This window comes from Apium graveolens, chromosome 5, assembly GCF_009905375.1.
Source record: "Apium graveolens cultivar Ventura chromosome 5, ASM990537v1, whole genome shotgun sequence".
Classification (NCBI taxonomy): domain Eukaryota; kingdom Viridiplantae; phylum Streptophyta; class Magnoliopsida; order Apiales; family Apiaceae; genus Apium; species Apium graveolens.
In genome coordinates, this window is record NC_133651.1 from 203,315,581 (window position 1) to 203,324,658 (window position 9,078).

Here is a 9,078-nt window from a genome sequence, read left to right on the forward strand (position 1 = left end):
GTGACTTCTTCCTGACATCTTCTTATCTTCTCTAATAGTTCTGGTTCATAAGACATTGCACACTTCTGTAGACATACTTGGGGTACTGACCTCTATTTCAAGCTTCTCAAATTCCTTGACTAATTCTTCAGAAGAAGTGATCATATTTAACCGTTCCTTTTTGCTGAGAGCGCCAGCCACCACATTTGCTTTACCTGGATGATAGTTGATGGTGCAGTCGTAGTCCTTGATCAGTTCTAGCCATCTTCTCTGCCTCATGTTCAATTCCTTCTGGGTGAAGATATACTTCAAACTCTTGTGGTCCGTGTAGATCTCACACTTTTCTCTATACAGATAATGCCTCCATATCTTCAATGCAAACACTATAGCTGCCAATTCAAGATCATGAGTTGGATACTTCTCTTCATGTGGTTTAAGCTGTCTTGAAGCGTAGGCTATCACTTTATCATGCTGCATTAAAACACATCCCAATTTTTTGTACGATGCATCACTATAGATCATAAAGTTTGCTTGATCATCTGGTAAGACTAGCACCGGAGAAGATACTAAACTATTTTTTAATTCTTGGAAACTCTCATCGCACTTCTCATCCCACTCAGACTTCTGATTCTTCCTGGTGAGCTTTGTCAACGGTGTAGCTATCTTCGCAAAATCTTGCACGAATCTTCTGTAGTAACCTGTTAATCCCATGAAACTTCTTACTTCTGTTGGTGTTTTTGGCCTTTCCCAGTTGATTATGGCTTCAATCTTTGCTGGATCCACTTCTACTCATTTATTGCTAATCACATGACCAAGAAATCGTACTTCTTTTAACCAAAATTCACACTTGGAAAACTTTGTGTACAATTTCTCTTGTCGCAGTATCTCCAGAACTATCCTCAAGTGCTCTGTGTGCTCCTCTTCTGTTTTGGAATAGATCAAAATGTCGTCTATGAACACAATCATGAATTTATTCAAATACTTCTTGAATACGCGATTCATCAGATCCATGAAAGTTGTTGGTGTGTTGGTTAATCCAAATGCCGTCACTAGAAACTCATAATGCCCATATCTGGTTCTGAATGCGGTTTTCGGAATGTCCTCGGACTTAATCTTCAGTTGATGATACCCGAATCTTAAATCAATCTTAGAAAACCATACAGCGCCTCTCAGTTGATCAAATAAATTATCGATCATTGGCAACGGGTACTTATTCTTAATGGTCAGCTTATTCAGTTCTCGATAGTCAATACATAGTCGCATACTCCCGTCTTTCTTCTTGACAAACAGTACTGGTGCGCCCCACGGGGATACACTGGGTTTGATAACTCCTTTCTCCAAAAGATCTTGTAACTGAGTTGCCAATTCTTTCATCTCCACTAGTGCCATCCGGTACGGAGCTTTAGAAACTGGTTCTGTTCCGGGCGCTAAGTCAATCGCAAATTCAATTTCTCTGTCGGGAGGTAATCCTAGAAGATCGTCTGGAAAGACTGGAAATTCGTTGACAATTGGAATCGCTTCTAGTGCTGGAATTTCCTTGCCGGTGTCTATCACATGAGCCAAATACGCCTTACAATCTTGACGCAATAACTTCTTCGCTTGAGCTATCGTTAAGAACTTCTTCTCTTGCTGATTCCCTCAAAATATCACCCTCTTCTTACTATCCAAGATCTGAAGTCTTACTTTCCTATTCTTACAATCAATCTGAGCGTTATTCTCTGACAACCAGTCCATTCCTAAGATAACATTAAATTCTCCTAACTTAAAAGTTATTAAGTTGGCATAGAAATGATGTCCTCCTATCTCAATGTCACACCTCGGGCACACTCGATCGACGGGAACTTGATTCTTATTAGCTAATTCTATCATTAATGCTTGTTCTAACAACTTAACTTCGCAATGCAGGCTATCGAAAAAACATTGAGAAATAAATGACCTTGTAGCTCCAGAATCAAATAAAACTTTAGCATCTATGGAGTTGACTGGAAGCGTACCTGCAACCACGTCAGAACTATGAACAACATCCTTCATAGTCATGTTGAATGTCCTAGCCTTTGGTTGATCCTTTGTTGGTGGTCCTTCAATTCTTGCCACACCCTGAGATGGAGCACCTGCAATCCTTGGAACATTTACGCCTTGTGCTTGCTCTCTACAATTGTTGGCGTAATGTTCTATCTTCCCGCATCGGAAACATGTAACTTCTGGAATCTGATTGCGGCACTCATATGAATGATGTCCCTTCATGTTGCACTTGTAGCACACAAAATTAGCTTTGTAAACCCCAAAGTGTTTTCTGCCATAAAACTTGCATTCTGGCATTGGTGCACTATTGGGCCTCTACTGATTTGAATTCTGAAAACGGTTTCCTTGTCCTCCATTTCCTGGTTGGGGTCTTCTGAATCCCACATTCCTGTTACCCTGAAATCCTGGCCTTTTGTTGAAAAATCCCTGAAAATTATCTTGCTGCTGACCTCCTTCTGAGGTTTCTATTTTCCTTTTCTTCCCATCCTTTCCTTTCTGAGACATGTAACTCCTACTTTCAATCACCATTGCTTTCTGAACCACTGCCACATATGAAGTCAACTCAAACATGGTTACTCTATTTTGAATCCAAAACTTCAATCCTTGCTCAAATCTTTTTGCTTTCTTTTCATCCGTGTCAACCTGATTGTACAAACCTTGCTAACTCAGTAAACTTAGCTTCATATTCAGCGACAGTAAGATCTCCCTGGGTTAGGTTCAAGAACTTGATCTCCATTTGGTTCTTCATATACCTTGGTAAATACTTCTCTAGAAACAGCTCTGTAAACCTTTCCTAAGTTATAAACTCACCTCCTTCCAAGGCTCGCATGGATTCCCACCAATAGTTCGCCTCGCCCTTCAGAAAGTAATTTGCAAACTTCGTCTTCTGTTCAGTCCCTGCTCCGACTAAGTCAAAAGCCTTCTCCATCTCCTTGAGCCATGCATTGGCTTCCACGGGATTAGCACTTCCCTTGAACTCAGGTGGCTTCACAGCTTGAAACTGCTTGAAAGTCACTACAGGTGGTGCTGCTGCTTGCTGCTGTTGTTGTTGTTGCCGCTGTTGTTGCTACTGCATAAGATGTAACATCTGTTGCTGCATCAGTCCCAACATCTGGACAATTGCTGGATCCGTCCGACTCTCGGTACGATCCTCTCCTGAATTATTCCTTTTCTTTGGTGCCATTATTCTGATAAGAAAACAAGCGACATATATAATAATTTGTCAAGCATTATGTCAAATATGTAGCAATTACTTAGCATATCAAAATTCTAAAACATTATCTCTTCTCAAAATATCATAAACTTGCTACCATATTAACACAAGCGACATGATTATCACATAATCCTTCTTATTATCTCGAGAATAATAACATAAAGAAAATTGACGAAAAATTATCCAAACCTTTTAAACCCCTACTCAAAATCTCAAATAAACCAACAAACGGTGGATAGGGTTGCAACACAACCTTTTAACCTCTTTTTCAATACTTCATACCATCCTCAAAACCAACAAAATAGCAAGCCAATAACACAAAGGCCTAAGGCTAAACACAAAACAGGAAACCTAAACAACTTAACTATAGCCCAACCCAGTAACCTAAATTTAACCCTATAAGAGCTAAACTACACGCGCCTATCTTATGTGATCTTCCTATGACTCACCTATGACAATCCTAAGCCTGTTTCAGTGACCATAACATGTGGCTCTGATACCAACCTGTGATTCCCTCCAAACCCGGGGTCTAGATTTGGGGGTCACTAGCCAATAAACCAAAATTAAATAATCACAGTGGAATAATATAATAAATATGACCCCTAGCATGCAACTGGATCAATCACAGGTTATAGTATGAAACAGACACTAATATAAACCAACTGTTATTACGAACCATAAGTCTAACTAGTTTTACAATTTATTCAAATTTTATTACAAACCTCTAGACTATTCAAGCGTCCCAAAACAGTCTACCTGGAAAACACACCCAACTATCTACAAGCACTCGACTTCTGATCAAACCTGGAACTCAAGCTTGCTCTGGCTTAGCTGAAAGATTAGATTGATAAACAAGTATGAGCGAAGAGACGCTCAGCAAGTGATATGAAATTTGTAAGTGAACAACAATAACAATATCTGAGTAAAATCAAAGCTGATATAAACTTTAAAGTTTAAGCGATATTTTAATCAAACATAATTATGCACCATGTTGTTCCTGATGATCAGTCATGAAACAACACCGGTATCCCGCAGCCATACCGTAAATATAGGTATCGATATCCCGCAGCCATACCATACCTATTGGATATCCATGAAAAGGCATATACTCGCCTAGCAAGATATTACACTTTCGTATAATAGCTCACGCTGGACCGGTGCCTCGGCCTCTTACGCTTACCAATAATCAATTCATGAAATAAATTTTCATTAAAGGAGTCGGATCAATGACATCCTTATCTATTCAACTCCCCATTTCACGTGGTCCGGAGTTATCTCAATAATTGATGGCAAAATAATCAGAACAATTAGTTATTCGCTAATTTCAATTCAAAGTTTCACTGTATATAGTATATCTGGATAGTATAGTTATTCACTATCTATCAAATCAAAAGATTGGTTCTAGCAGAATGATTGCTAGAATAAGAGAATGTCAATAAATATAGGAGTATTGATATTCAATGCGCTATCAGAGTATTTATAAACAATTCATATATTTTGAATATATAAAACATTAAGCTATTCTGAATTTAGAATAGGGGAGAATACTTGCCCGGTATGCTCAATAACCTCTTACTATAACTCTACTTATAGCTGCTGGCTACTATCTCCGTCTAACACTTGATCGCACTCCTTACTACTCGATTCTATAAACAAATGGATTATCTTAACTAACAGAGCCAAACTCAATCGACGTAACTATACGTCTTGATATCTACCCGATCATTTATAACTAAGCATGAAATTTTAAACCGTAAATAGATAACATGAATATCACATAGCACGTAATCATGGTATTCGTATAACACGTAATCACATATTTCATGAAACACATAAGTCAGATCGTTAAAAGATATGTTTCAGTGCGTTCAGAATTAAAATCAAGTCAATAATAGTGTTTACCGATCAGATACCGACTCAAAAGAACTAACAAATCAAATGACAATGCAATATAAAAAGGAATTAGGCCTAAAAAGTATTTTTATTGAAAGCGTAATATTTTTCTGAGTCTATACGCGTTTGTTTCGTATTAAACAGACGAACGATTTAATTATTATGCATAAAATAAGAAATAAATGGAAATAAATCAATTAATAATAATATTAATTGACTTTTAAATACCAAAATATAATTTTTAAAAGGTTAAAATGTTAGGTCACACACACTGTAGAGGAGGTGAATACAGTGTAAAATACAATCAAATTGAACTTTTAATATCTCAAGTAACAGAAAACAAACTTTATTGAAACAATAAACTCTGTTACAGTATGGAACTGTTACCTCTCAGTGATGAACAAATATCACGAGAGCTGCTAGGGTTACAATAAATAATCTTCTCGAATATAATAACACTTATAGTGTAAACCCTATGTCTGTGTTTATATACTACACAGTTACAAGATAATGGCTAATTGATATGGAATATAATTCTGCTTCCTAAAATATATCAATCAGATATCTTTTTTCCAAGTATTCTATTCTTCATAGAACTCCTTCTTCATGCATATCTCTTCTTATGTTTATCTCGATCTTCTTTCCTTTAATCAGCTACTGTCCTTATCTGAACGTCCTTCAGCACTTAAGTTCTGATATCCATCTTCTGATGATTATCTCCTGATAATATAAGTACTGATATCCTTAAGTCATGACTTCCAGTAAGTACTGATTTATCCTGTTTAAGTAATATCTGAAAACTAAACATAAATCATATTAACCATGACATTATCAAATATATCTAACAATCTCCCCCAACTTGTAAATTAGCATAATATACAAGTTTAATAGATATTTGATGATGTCAAAAACATTAAGTACAAATGTATGAGAATTAGACTAGATAACTACAACTTACAGTCCTTAAAGCTTTACCAATATTTAATTTCTGATAACAACTTCAGTCTGTACAAATATCAGAATTTAAGCAGTTGTAGATCTTGACTTGGCTTCATCTTCTGATCTCTTTGATGTCAGGAGTTGTTCTGAGATAGTTCTTCAACAAACATCTTTCAGCATATCTAAGTTCATCAATCATTCTCCTTTTAGCATCTTTAAGCTCTGCATTATCTTCACCGATTTGAAAGATTACAGCCCTGAGATCATTAATCTTTGCTTTTCTTATATCCTGATCTAGTCTGATCAAATAAGCTTTATCAGACTCAAGATTGAATTCCACAGCCCTGTAACCCAGAAAGGTAGCTTCTAAGAGAATTACATCAGGCACAACCAAGGTCTGGATATCAATATCAGCACTTGTGCCTGGATCAACAGGAGATACAGATTTTTGAACAGGAGACATAGATGGTGTGTTGGCATTTTCGGTAACAGTTTCCTGAGTTGGAGTTGATGGAGAAGTAGTGACTGGAGCAGATTCCTTTTCTTGTGAGATCAGAGATTCCTGATCCCCTTCCTTAGCTGCTGTTTCTTCATCATCTGAAACTGGCCTTTTTGCCCTCTGTTTCTTGTATCTCTTTGTAGATATGGATTCCTTCGGATTTTCAGGAACAGTCATTCTTCTAAGCCTCTTGAGAAGCCTAGATCCCCCAATTCCAGAATCCTTCTGAGAAGTCACTTTCTCAGCTTCTTTAACAACAGGTTCTGAAGAAGGAACATGTTCCTCACTATCAGATTCATCTCTCAAAGCAATCCGCCTTCTCTTTTGAGGTGTTTGAGGAACAGTCTTTGTCCTCTTAGGCTTGGAAGATGAAGGCTTCACAAGAGGTTCTGAGGATGAGGGTTGAACTGTCTGTGAAGTGGAGAGGTATGATTTGAGATATGTTCTGAGGGATGGTTGAGTAGTATGAGAGGTATGTGCTGTGGGTTGCTGTGATGTTTGAGGTGTAGTGGTAGATTGAATATCAGGATAAACAGATCTGTAGGTGTCAGGATCAGCATTTACTAAGATCTGTTTTACAGATTGAGGAATCTGCAAGGGTCTAACCACCTTTTTCTTAACATCAGCATTTATCAAATCATTAAAGGCTCGTTTTGCAATTTTGAAAGATGGAGTTAAGTCAGTGGTAGGTTGGGGGTTATCAGCACAACAATGATTAAAAATAAGTTGACAAAATCTAGCAAAGTATACAACAGTCCTATCTTCTGTCATCATATCCCCAATAAAACCTATCACAGCAGTTGCAAAATCAAAATGAGTTTGGTTAATGATAGCATACCCGATGTACTGACTCATTATGGGTATAGCATCAAAGTTGGAACATTTATTTCTAAAAGCTTTGGTAATGCAGTCAAAGAAGAAGCTCCACTCCTTTCTGATATGAGCCCGTTTCAACTGCCCAAGCTTTGCCAAACTCTGCTCAGACCCCAAACTAGCCATGAACTCATTAAGAGCTGATTCCTCCGGGGTTGAAAAAATACATCCTTCTGGTAGATGTAGGGCCTTGCGAATTGTACCAGGAGTTACCCCATATATAGAATCACCAACTTCGAAAACAATACTACGAGAACCATTTTGACCACCATTATCAAAGTTTCCAGTCCTCCAAAATGTTAGAACTTGTTGGCTCGAAAAGGTCGAAGGTTGGGTTAATGCATACCCGATTTCACTGTGTGCAAGAAGATCTTGCACAAAATGCAATTCAGACGGAGCTTCAGCATTATCAAGAATTACAGCATAGTTATTTGGAACAAATTTAGCTCCATCAATGATCAAGTCCTTAGGTGCCATGAGATAAATCGAGATTTAAGAGTGCCTGTTAGGTGTTTGATAAAATGTCTGTATGAAAAACCAACGTCAGGAGATGAAAGAGAGTAAAAGCAAAGAGAGAGATAAAGTTGAAAAATTAAATAAAAGATTGTAAAATCTTCACTCTCTCTCTTACTTATACTTGGAAAGAAAAAAAATATAACCGTTGGACACCTGTCAGACATGCAGCAATAATGAATATTTAATGGGCACAGGAAAACATTAATCATTACTTACCCACTTGAGTTTTTCAAGGAAAAACCGTTCCACTTACCCAGTAATTCCATTAAACGAGATAAATCAGTTTTAATTCAAAATTTAAACTGATCCCACTTATTCAAGTATTTTTCACTGCAACTCCAATATTCTGAGAAAAATTCAAGAATGAGAATGACCAAAATAAATCAAGTAAATAAGTACTGAAATTGTAAGATCAGAACTTAATTTAAATCAAAATAGAAATGGTCATCAGAACATGGATATATCAGGATTTATCAGTGCACTTAAGTTACAAACATCTCAGAGACAAAAACTTGCAAAGAAAAAGGAAATTCCATTAATATATCAAGAGAATACATTCATGAAATTTAAATTACATCAGATCTTTACAAGATTGTCCTAAGCTGCTAAACCTAACTGAAAGGAATATGTCCTAAGTCCAATCATGTATTAGGATTTAAGAATAACTCTTTATGTAATCTGTTTTGATTTCATTAATATTAATAAAAGACTTGTTTTGTTTTTATTACGGGCTCTATCTATTTAAGTGTTTAAATAAGATATACCATAGTTTAGAGTAAAGCTTTTTATGGATTATGATGAGATCATAATAGTGAGACCTAAAAAGATGATAACTCTAAACTTAAATAGTTGCTGGTCATAGGATTTCTAACTGGTAATTAATAATCCGCAAAGATCGGTACATACTATGCTTGCTTCATTATGAAGGATGTCTGTTCTCATAGACATTTGTGTGGTGACACTATAGCTAGTATGTAGGTGCTTATTATAGAATAAGTTCACTGAACATGACTCGCACAGCTGAACAACTGATGGAGTTCACTCACGTGTCAGCAGTTGTTCACATAGTGATAGTTGTACAAGTATCCTTAGACTTGAGGTCATCATAGTCATCTTGTGTACACTGAACTATGCTTTGGTTTAG